At 44.3% G+C, this 12507-nt stretch overlaps 1 protein-coding gene across 1 annotated transcript in view; it reads left to right on the top strand.

The window, feature by feature from the left end:
• VPS35 (VPS35 retromer complex component) overlaps window positions 1-12507 on the top strand; it is a 588646-nt gene that overhangs the window by 223555 nt on the left and 352584 nt on the right. The window lies entirely within an intron of this gene.

Raw genomic sequence — 12507 nt, 5'->3', positions numbered from 1 at the left:
GGTAGTACACTTCGGAATGGAACTGGAGTTTTAAGTAGTCTTGTCAGCCTCTCAGTGAGAGCATTTGCAAATGTTAGAGTCTGGTGATGCAGGAAGAATCTTTCATGAACCCATCCAGACTCGTTTTAACAGCTCCTAAGCAATCAGTGTTGACGAGTTTCACTGCCTGCTTCTATCACTCAAGTCCATGTCAGGAGCAATGCTTACAAGACTGGCAAACTTGAGAGGCCGTGTTCCTGTTCCACGGCATAGATTCCGGTAAGATCATTTCATTTATTTATACACACATGATGACGCAAGAACTTTATCTGAATGGAATCCAGGGTTAATGTCTCTGAAAGTGGATTATTGAACAGTTGGGATTAATCACACATTTTTAATATGCTGTGATGTGTGAGATTTGGCTCAAATAGATATTGGAACGTACAGGCTTTACTTTCAGTTTGGGGCTGCGCAGCCCGTTAGGCTTGGCACAATTTTAGTGGTGCAGGGGCGGTCCTGCATGGCGCACCACGTGATCGGGTGTAGTCACAGTGATTCTCTTCTTCCTGACCGTGCGGTGTCTGGAGACAAAGCGGTTTCTCTCTTGGGCCTGGGTCATAGGAGGTGGTGAGTGCCCCAGCCACTATACACAAGAAACACTTTAAGTTCCTAAGATTTGTGTTACTGGACCAGCACTTCCAGTTCATTGGCTTTCCTTTTGGTCTAGCTACTGCTCCAAGAGTTTTTACGAAGGTTCTAGGGGCTCTGCTCGCAGTGGCCAGAACCAGAGGGATTGCAGTGGCGCCGTACTTAGACGATATTTTGGTTCAAGCACCGTCCTGTTGTCTGGCAGAGGACCATTCGAAAGCTCTTCTTTCTCTTCTTCGATCTCATGGATGGAAGATAAACTTAGAAAAGAGTTATCTTATTCCCAGTACCAGGGTGGAGTTCCTGGGTACGATTATAGACTCCATGTCTATGAGAATATTTCATACAGACCAGAGACGTTACATGCTAACTTCCAGTTTTTCTTGCCCTCCAGACCTCCATCAGGCCATCTGTGGCTCGGGGTATGGAGGTAATTGGACTCATGGTGTCCTGCATGGACATCATCCCTTGCCAGATTCCATCTCAGACCTCTTCAGCTGTGCATGCTAAGACAGTGGAATGGCAATCATTCAGATCTGTTTCAACAGATTTCTCTGGACAGCCGGTTGAGAGAATCGCTCTCTTGGTGTCTTTGTCCAAATCATCTGTCCCAAGGGACGTCCTCCTTGAGACAATCCTAGGAGATTATGACTACGTACGGGAGTCTCTCAGGATGTGGAGCTGTTTGGGGTGACAGGAAGACACAGGGCCTGTGGACTTGAGGAATCCCTCCTCCCGATCAACATCTTGGAACTTCGAGTGATCTTCAATGCTCTGAAGGCTTTGCCCCTTCTGGGTTCGACCCTATCGGACAACATTACCTCGGTGGCTTACATCAGCCATCAGGGGGGAACAAGAAGCTCCCTAGCAATGAGGGAAGTATCTCGGATTCTGGAGTGGGCGGAGGCCCACAGCTGTTAGCTGTCAGCGATCTACATTCCGGGTGTTGACAACTGGGAAGCGGATTTTCTAAGCACACAATCCTTCCATCCGGGGGAATGGTTTCTCCAACCTGAAGTTTTTTGCGAAGATATGCAACAGGTGGGGGACGCCGTAGATAGATCTCATGGCGTCTTGTCTCAATACCAAGCTACCCAGATATGGGTCGAGGTCCAGGGATCCTCAGGTGGAGCTAATAGATGCATTAGCAGTGCCTTGGAGGTTCAGGCAAATCTACCTTTTCCCACCGTTGCTACTTCGTCCTCGTGTAGTAGCCAGCATCAAGTAGGAGCAGGCATCAGTGATACTGGTTGCTCCATCGTGGCCACGAAGGATGTGGTTCGCGGATCTAGTGGGGATGTCAGTTAAGTTTATATAATTTTTCTAGCTTGTTTGGGATTAAGATTCCTAAATATTTGATCACATTGCTTGCCCACTTAAAGTCAAGATTGATTTCCAGGAGCTTTTTTCTATGCTCAGGTAGATTTACCTCATTGCCTCACACTTATCATTGTTAACCTTATAGCCTGATAACTTACCAGATTTTGAAAGCAGATCATATAAATGTGGGTAAAGATTGCAACGGTTTTAGAGATAGTTAAAATAACATAATCAATAAAATAAAAAAAATAAAATAATGTCAACCTGGTTCCTAATGCTAGCTGCTAAAGGCTCTATACAAATTGCAAATAATAAAGGGGGAGGCAATTTAGGAGGGGCAGCTACACTACAGAAAATTTATTTTTAAGATAAAAAATTATTGAAACTACATTTCTTTTGCAAGATGTACCGAGTCCACGGATTCATCCTAACGTGTGGGATATTGTCCTTCCTGACAGGAAGTAGCAAAAAGAGCACCACAGCAGAGCTGTCTATATAGCTTCCCACTTAACTCCACCCCCCAGTCATTCTCTTTGCTGCCTCTAAGCAGGAAGGGTAAAGAGAAGAGGTGTTAAACTGTTAGTTTTTATTTTATCTTCAGTCGTTCTGTCAGGCTTTAGTTTGAATCAAGCCTGTGTTTAAACCTGTTGCTCCGCCATGGAGTCTAAATTTAGTTCTTAATGTTCTTCAGGGGGTTCCGTTTGAACCCATGCATTCCATAGATATTAAGCTTCTATCTTGGAAAGTTCTGTTTCTAGTTGCTATCTCTTCAGCTCGAAGAGTTTCTGAGCTATCTGCATTACAATGCGACTCGCCTTATCTTGTTTTCCATGCTGATAAGGTGGTTTTGCGTACCAAACCTGGGATCCTCCTAAGGTTGTTTCTAACAGGAATATCAATCAGGAAATTGTTGTTCCTTCTCTGTGTCCTAATCCTTCTTCTAAGAAGGAACGTCTGTTGAACAACTTGGACGTGGTTCGTGCCTTGAAGTTTTATTTGCTGGCAACCAAAGATTTTCGCCAATCTTCTTCTTTGTTTGTTGTCTATGCTGGAAAGCGTAGAGGTCAAAAAGCTACGGCTACCTCTTTCCTTTTGTCTGAAAAGCATCATCCGTTTAGCTTATGAGACTGCTGGACAGCAGCCTCCTGAAAGAATTACAGCTCACTCCTCTAGAGCGGTGGCTTCCACATGGGTTTTTAAAAATGATGCTTCTGTTGAACAGATTTGTAAGGCTGCGACTTGGTCTTCGCTTCATACCTTTTCCAAATTTTACAAATTTGATACTTTTGCTTCTTCGGAGGCTATTTTTGGGAGAAAAGTTTTGCAAGCAGTGGTGCCTTCCGTTTAGGTTCCTGTCTTGTCCCTCCCTTCATCCGTGTCCTAAAGCTTTGGTATTCCACAAGTTAGGATGAATCCGTGGACTCGGTACATCTTGCAAATGAAAACATAATTTATGCTTGCCTGATAAATTTCTTTGTTTTGCGATGTACCGAGTCCACGGCCCGCCCTGTCTATTCAAGACAGATAGTATTTCTCTTGTAAAGTGTATCCAGTCCACGGATCATCCATTACTTGTGGGATATTCTCCTTCCCAACAGGAAGTTGCAAGAGGATCACCCACAGCAGAGCTGCTATATAGCTCCTCCTCTAATTGCCATATCCAGTCATTCTCTTGCAACTCTCAACAAGCATGGAGGTAGTAAGAGAGAAGTGGTGTAACGTAGTTGTTTTTTTACTTCAATCAAGAGTTTGTTATTTTTAAATGGTACCGGAGTTGTACTATTTTGTCCCAGGCAGAAAAAGAAGAAGAATCTGCCTGTGATTTCTATGATCTTAGCAGGTTGTAACTAAGATCCAATGCTGTTCTCACACATAACTGAAGAGAGAGGTAACTTCAGCTGGGGAATGGCGTGCAGGTTATCCTGCTATGAGGTATGTGCAGTTAAATTTTTTTCTAGAGATGTAAATGCTAGAAAATGCTGCTGATACCAGATTTATGTAAGGTAAGCCTGAATACAGTGATTTAATAGCGACTGGTATCATGCTTACTTTCTGAGATAATACTCTTATATATTCACAATATAAAACGTTTGCTGGCATGTTTAAACGTTTTTATATATACTTTGGTGATAAAACTTTATTGGGGCCTGGTTTTTTTCCACATGGCTGGCTTAAATTTGCCTAGAAACAGTTTCCTGAGGCTTTCCACTGTTTTAATATGAGTAGGAGGGGCCTAATTTAGCGCTTTATTGCGCAGTAACTTTTACAGACTGAGACATCCAGCTTCCTCCAGGAGTCCTCTGCATGCTATAGGACCTCTCTAAAGGGCTCTTAGGCTTTCCAAAATCGTTTGTTGGGGAAGGTAGGCCCACAGAAAGGCTGTGGCAGTTGTTGTGACTGTTAAAAAACGTCTATATTGTTTTTTTGATCCGTTTTTTGAACTAAGGGGTTAATCATCCATTTGCAAGTGGGTGCAATGCTCTATTAGTCTATTATACACACTGTAAAAATTTTGTTTGATTTGCTGCTTTTTTTCACTGTTTTTCAAATTCTGACAATTTGTTTCTCTTAAAGGCACAGTACCGTTTTTATTTTTTTTTGCTTGTTAACTTGATTTAAAGTGTTTTCCAAGCTGCTGGTCTCATTGCTAGTCTGTTTAAACATGTCTGACATAGAGGAAACTCCTTGTTCATTATGTTTAGAAGCCATGGTGGAACCCCCTCTTAGAATGTGTACCAAATGTACTGATTTCACTTTAAGTAATAAAGATCGTATTCTGTCTTTAAAAAAATTATCACCAGAGGAATCTGATGAGGGGGAAGTTATGCCGACTAACTCGCCCCATGTGTCAGACCCTTTGACTCCCGCTCAAGGGACTCACGCTCTAATGGGCACCAAGTACATCAAGTGCGCCCATAGCGTTTACTTTACAAGACATGGCGGCGGTCATGGATAATACACTGTCAGCGGTATTATCCAGACTACCTGGGTTTAGAAGAAAGCGAGATAGCTCTGAGTTAGAAGAAATAACAGAGCATACTGACGCTTTAAGAGCTATGTTCTGATACTCTCACAATATACAGAAGCTGAGGAAGGAGAGCTTCTTTCTGTGGGTGATGTTCTGACTCAGGGAAAAAGATTCAACTTGATTCTGATATGTCTAACAATTAAATTTAAGCTTGAACACCTCCGCGTGTTGCTCAGTGAAGTTTTAGCTGCTTTGAATGACTGTGATACAATTGCAGTGCCAGAAAAATTGTGTAGATTGGACAAATACTATGCAGTGCCGGTGTGCACTGATGTTTTTCCAATACCTAAAAAGGTTTACAGAGATTATTACTAAGGAATGGGATAGACCAGATGTGCCGTTCTCTCCCCCTCTCCTATTTTTAGGAAAATGTTTCCAATAGATGCCACCACACGGGGACTTATGGCAGACAGTACCTAAGGTGGAGGGAGCAGTTTCTACCCTAGCTAAGCTACTACTATCCCTGTCGAGGACAGTTGTGCTTTCTCAGATCCAATGGATAAAAAGTTAGAGGGTTACCTTAAGAAAATGTTTATTCAACAAGGTTTTATTCTACAGCCCCTTGCATGCATTGCCCCAGTAACTGCTGCTGCTGCTTTCTGGTTTGAGTCTCTGGAAGAGGCTTTACAGGTAGAGACCCCATTGGATGACATACTTGACAAACTTAGAGCACTTAAGCTAGCCAATTCTTTTGTTTCTGATGCATTGTTCATTTGACTATAACTAACGCTAAAAATTCTGGTTTTTGTCTATTCAAGTGCGCAGGGCGCTATGACCTTAAATCATGGTCAGCTGACGTTACTCTTCAAAGTCTAAGCTGCTTAACATTCCCTTCAAGGGGCAAACTTTATTCGGGGCCTGTTTGAAGGAGATCATTTCTGATATCACTGGAGGAAAAGGTCCATGCGCTTCCTCAGGATAGTCCAAATCTAGGGCCAAACAGTCTAATTTTCGTGCCTTTCGAAATTTCAAGGCGTGTGCGCATCAACTTTCTCTAATGCAAAACAGAGGGAACTTTTGCCAGTCCAAGGGCGGTCTGGAGACCTAACCAGACCTGGAACAAAGGGAAGCAGATCCAAAAAGCCTGCGGCTGCCCCTAAGACAACATGAAGTATCAGCCCCCTATCCGGTAATGGATCTAGTAGGCGGGCAGGACTTTTGCTCTTCGCCCAGGCTTGGGCAAGAGATGTCCAGGATCCCTGGGCGTTGGAAATTGTATCCCAGGGATATCTTCTGGACTTCAAAGCTTCCCCTCCAAAAGGCGAGATTTCACCTTTCACGATTATCTGCAAACCAGATAAAGAGAGAGGCATTTTTACACTGTGTTCAAGACCTCCTAGTTATGGGAGTTGATTCCACCCAGTCCAAGGCGAGGAACAGGACAAGGATTCTATTCAAATCTGTTTTTGGTTCCAAAAAAGAGTGAACCTCAGACCAATCTTAGATCTCAAGATCTTAAACAAATTTCTCAGGAGGTCCCATCATTCAAGATGGAGGACTATTCGTACCATCCTGCCTATGATCCAGGAGGGGTCAATACATGACTACAGTGGGATTTAAGAAGGATGCGTATCTTCACATTCCGATACACAAAGATCATCGAGTTTCTCTAGGTTTGCCTTCCTAGACAGGGCATTTACCAGTTTTGTAGCTCTTCCATTTGGGTTAGCTACAGCCCCAAGAATCTTTACAAAGGTTCTGGGGTCACTTCTGGCGGCCCTAAGGCCGCGGGCATAGGCAGTGGCCCCTTATTTAGACGACAATCTGATACAGGCGTTCAAATTTCAAAATTGCCAAGTCTCATACGGACATAGTTCTGCATTTCTGAGGTCGCATGGGTGTAAAGTGAACGAAGAAAAGGAGTTCTCTATCCCCTCTCTCAAGAGTCTCCTTTCTGGGGAACCTCTAAATAGATTCTTGTAGAAATGAGGATTTACCTGACAGAGAACGAGGTTATCAAAACTTCTAAATTCCTGCCGTGTTCTTTAGTTCCACTCCTCGCCCTTCGGTGGCTCAGTGTATGGAAGTAATCGGCTTAATGGTAGCGGCAATGGGACATAGTGCCGTTTGCCCGCCTACATCTCAGGAAGCCGCTGCAACTCTGCATGCTCAGCCAGTGGTAATGGGGATACACAGATTTGTCCCTCCTACTAATCTTTGGATCAAGAGACCAGGGATTCTCTTCTCTGGTGGCTATCTTATCTCGGGTCCATCTGTCCAAAGGTATGACCTTTCGCAGGCCAGATTGGACAATTGTAACGACAGATGCCAGCCTTCTAGGCTGGGGGGCAGTCTGGGGTAACTCCTGAAGGCTCAGGGATCGTGGACTCATGGAGGAGACACTCCTTCCGATAAACATTCTGGAACTAAGAGCGATATTCAATGCTCTTCAGGCTTGGCCTCAGCTAGCGGACAATGAGGTTCATAAGATTTCAGTCGGACAACATCACGGACTGTGGCTTACAACAACCATCAAGGGGGAACAAGGAGTTTCCCTAGCGATGTTAGAAGTCTCAAAGATAATTCGCTGGGGCAGAGATTCACTCTTGCCACCTGATCAGCTATCCATATCCCTAGGTGTAGGAGAACTGGGAGGCGGATTTTCTAAGTCGACAGACTTTTCATCCGGGGGAGTGGGAACTCCACCGGATGTGTTTGCACAATTGATTCATCGTTGGGGCAAACCAGAACTGGGTCTCATGGCATCTCGCCAGAAAAGCCAAACTTCCTTGTTACGGATCCAGGTCCAGGGACCCCAAGGCAACGCTGATAGATGCTCTAGCCAGCGCCTTGGTCCTTCAACCTGGCTTATCGTGTTTCTCCAACATTGGTGTGTCCGGTCCACGGCGTCATCCTTACTTGTGGGAATATCTCCTCCCCAACAGGAAATGGCAAAGAGTCCCAGGCAAAAGCTGCCCATGTAGTCCCCTCCTAGGCCTCCGCCCACCCCAGTCTTCTCTTTGCCCGTTGCACAGGCAACATATCCACGGAGATGGTTTAAGAGTATGTGGTGTGTTTAAATGTAGTTTTTTTTTTTTTATTCTACTATCAAGAGTTTGTTATTTTAAAATAGTGCTGGTATGTACTATTTACTCTGAAACAGAAAAGGATGAAGATTTCTGTTTGTGAGAGGAAGATGATTTTAGCAGACAGTAACTAAAATCGATTGCTGTTTCCACATAGGACTGTTGAGATGAAGTAACTTCAGTTGGGGGAAACAGTTAGCAGACTTTTCTGCTTAAGGTATGACTAGCCATATTTCTAACAAGACTGTGTAATGCTGGAAGGCTGTCATTTCCCCTCATGGGGACCGGTAAGCCATTTTCTTAGTTTCAAACAGAATAAAGGGCTTAATATGGGCTATAAAACTGGTAGACACTTTTATGGGCTAAATCGATTGCTTTATTTGGACATTTTATACATGTTTATGCTGATAATTCACACTTATAAACTTGGGGAACGTTTTTTAACGTCAGGCACTATGTTAGACACCTTTTCCAGTCAGGGAGGGCCTTCCCAGTTGTAGGCTCAGCCTACATTTTCGCAGCCATTGCTGCGCAGTTGTTTTTGAGAGCAAGACATGCAGATGCATGTGTGAGGACCTGAAAGTGGGTTGAAAAAGTTTCTAGAAGGCGTCATTTGGTATCGTATTCCCCTCTGGGCTTGGTTAGGTCACAGCAAAGGCTGTAGCTGGGGACTGATAGGGGTTAAATTTTGTAACGGCTCGGTTCCGTTATTTTAAGGGTTAAAGCTCTGAAAATTGGTATGCAATACTGTTAATGCTTTAAGACACTGTGGTGAAATTTTGGTAAATTTGGAACAATTCCTTCATACTTTTTCACATATTCAGTAATAAAGTGTGCTCTGTTTAAAATTTAAAGAGACTGTAACGGTTTTGTTTTAAAACGGTTTTTGTGCTTTATGACAAGTTTAAGCCCTGTTTAACATGTGCTGTGGCCTTCAGATAAGCTATGTTCTATATGCATGAAAGCCAATGTGTCCTCCCATCATTCAAAATTGTGTGATTATTGTGCCATAGCGTCCAAACAAAGTAAGGACAGTACTGCCACAGATAATGAAATTGCCCAAGATGATTCCTCAGATGAGGGGAGTAGACATGATACTACATCATCTCCTACTGTGTCTACACCAGTTTTGCCCACGCAGGAGGCCCCGTAGTACATCTAGCTCGCCAATATGCTTATTACCATGCAACAATTGACGGCTGTAATGGATAACTCCATAGCAAATATTTTATCCAAAATGCCTGCATATCAGAGAAAGCGCGATTGCTCTGTTTTAAACACTGAAGAGCAGGAGGGCGCTGATGATAATTGTTCTGTCATACCCCTCACACCAATCTGAAGTGGGCCATGAGGGGAGGTTTTGTCAGATGGGGGGAAAATTCAGATTCAGGAAAAATTTCTCAACAAGCTGAACCTGACGTTGTGACATTTAAATTTAAAATTAGAACATCTCCGCGCACTGCTTAAGGAGGTGTTATGTCTACTACTTGGATGATTGTGACAACTTGGTCATATCCAGAGAAATTATGCAAGATGGACAAGTTTCTAGAGGTTCCGGTGCACACCCGACGCTTTTCCCTATACCCAAGCGGGTGGCGGACATAGTGAATAAGGAGGTGGGACAAGCCCCGGCATACCTTTGTTCCCCCCCCCTATATTTAAGAAATTATTTCCTATGGTCGACCCCAGAAAGGACTTATGGCAGACAGTTCTAAGGTTCGAGGGGCAGTTTTCTACTGCTAAACAGCGAACTACTATTCCTATCGAGGATAATTGTGCTTTCAAAGATCCTATGGATAAAAAAATTGAAGGTTTGCTTAAAAAGATTTTTGTACAGCAAGGTTACCATTCTACAACCCATTGCGTGCATTGTTCCTGTCACTACAGCAGCGTGGTTCTGGTTTGAGGAACTAGAAAAGTCGCTCAGTAGAGGAGACTCCATATGAGGAGGTTATGGACAGATTTCACGCCACTCAAGTTGGGCTAACTCTTTTATTTTAGATGCCGCTTTGCAATTAGCTAGATTAGCGGCGAAAAATTCAGGGTTTGCAATTGTGGCGCGCAGAGCGGCTTTGGCTAAAGTCTTGGTCAGCGGATGTATCATCAAGACAAAATTGCTTAAACATCCCTGTTCAAAGGTAAAACTCTCTTTGGGCCAGAATTGAAAGAGATTACTCAGACATCACTGGGGGAAAGGGCCACGCCCTTCCACAAGATAGGCCTTTCAAGGCCAAGATAAGTCTAATTTTCGTTCATTTCCGAAATTTCAGGAACGGACCGGCCTCTAATTCTGCATCCTCTAAGCAATGAGGGTAATGCCTCACACGCCCAAACCAGCCTGGAAACCTATGCAAGGCTGGAACAAGGGTAAGCAGCCAAGAAGCCTGCTGCTTGCTACAAAAAACAGCATGAAGGAGTAGCCCCGATCCGGGACCCGGATCTAGTAGGGGGCAGACTCTCTCTCTTTGCTCAGGCTTGGGCAAGAGATGTTCAGGATCCCTGATCACTAGAAATAGTCTCTACAGGGTTATCTTCTGGAATTCAGGGAACTACCCCCAAGGGGGAAGGTTCCCACATGTCTCACTTATCCTTAAACCAAATAAAGAGACAGGCGTTTTACCATTGTGTAGAAGACCTGTTTAAAGATGGGAGTGATACACCCGGTTCCAATGACGGGAACAAGGAATGGGATTTTACTCAAATCTGTTTCGTAGTTCCCAAAAAAGAGGGAACCTTCAGACCAATTCTGGATTTAAAGATCCTAAACAAATTTCTCAGGGGTACCATCGTTCAAAAATGAAACCATTCGAACGATTCTACCCACTATCCAGGAAGGGTCAATTTATGGACTACCGTGGATCTAAAGGATGCGTACCTACATACTTCCTATCCACAAAGAACATCATCAGTCCTAAGGTTCGCCTTTCTGGACAAACATTACAGTTTGTGGCCCTCCCATTCGGGTTAGCCACTGCTCCAAGGATTTTCACAAAGGTACTCGGGTCCCTTCTAGCGGTTCTAAGACCGAGGGGCATTGCGAGTAGTACCGTACTTGGACAACATTCTAATACAAGCGTCCGTCCCTTTCAAGAGCAAAGGCTCATACAGACATCGTTCTGGTCCTTTCTCAGATACTCACGGATGGGAAGGTGATCATAGTAAAAAGTTCTCTGTCTCCGTCAACAAGAGTTCCCTTCTTGGGAACAATAATAGATTCCTTAAGAAATGAGGGATTTTTCTGACAGATGTCAGAAAGTCAAAACTTCTAAGCACTTGTCAAGTTCTTCACTCTGTTCCACGTCCTTCCATAGCTCAGTGCATGGAAGTAGTAGGTTGATGGTTGCAGCAATGGACATAGTTCCTTTTGCACGAATTCATCTAAGGCCATTACAACTGTGCATGCTCAAACAGTGGAAGGGGACTATACAGACTTGGTCTCCAGTGATCAAGTAGATCAGAGGACCAGAGATTCACTCAGTTGGTGGCTGACCCTGGACCATCTATCCAGGGAATGAGCTTCCGCAGACCAGAGTGGGTCATTGTCACTACCGACGCCAGTCTAGTGGGCTGGGGCGCGGTCTGGGAATCCCTGGAAAGCTCAGGGACTATGGTCTTGGGAAGAGTCTCTTCTCCCCATAAACATTCTGGAACTAAGAGCGATATTCAATGCTCTCAGGGCTTGGCCTCAGCTTGCAAAGGCCAGATTCATAAGATTCCAATCAGACAAACATGACGGACTGTTGCGTATATCAATCATCAGGTGGGGGAACAAGGAGTTCCCTGGCGATGAAAGAAGTGACCAAAATAATACAATGGGCGGAGGATCACTCCTGCCATCTATCTGCGATCCACATCCCAGGTGTGGAAAACTGGGAAGGCGATTAGCTGAGTCGTCAGACATTCAATCCGGGGAGTGGGAACTCCACCCGGAGATCTTTGCCCCCAGTTGACTCAATTATGGGGGCATTCCAGACATGGATCTGATGGCGTCTCGTCAGAACTTCAAGGTTCCTTGCTACGGGTCCAGATCCAGGGGATCCCAAGGCGACGCTAGTGGATGCACTAGTAGCACCTTGGACCTTCAACCTAGCTTATGTGTTTCCATCCACCGTTTCCTCTCATTCCCAGGCTGGTAGCTCCAGGATCAAACAGGAGAGGGTCTCGGTGATCTTGATAGCTCCTGCGTGCCCACGCAGGACTTGGTATGCAGACCTGGTGAATATGTCATCGGTTCCACCATCGGAAGCTACCTTTGAGATAGGACCTTACTTGTTCAGGGTCCATTCGAAACATCCAAATCTGGTCTCCCTCCAGCTGACGGCTGGAGATTGAACGCTTGATTCTATCAAAGCGTGGGTTTCAGATTCTGTGATAGATACTCTGGTTCAGGCCAGAAAACAGGTAACTAGAAAGATTTACCATAAAATATGAAAAGATATATCTGTTGGTGTGAATCCAAAGAATTCCCATGAATAAGATAAAAATTCCGTAAGATCGTTCCTT

This window comes from Bombina bombina, chromosome 1 (assembly GCF_027579735.1).
Source record: "Bombina bombina isolate aBomBom1 chromosome 1, aBomBom1.pri, whole genome shotgun sequence".
Taxonomy (NCBI): domain Eukaryota; kingdom Metazoa; phylum Chordata; class Amphibia; order Anura; family Bombinatoridae; genus Bombina; species Bombina bombina.
Note: the sequence above shows the minus strand (reverse complement) of the source record. Positions and strands in the feature narration are given on the sequence as shown.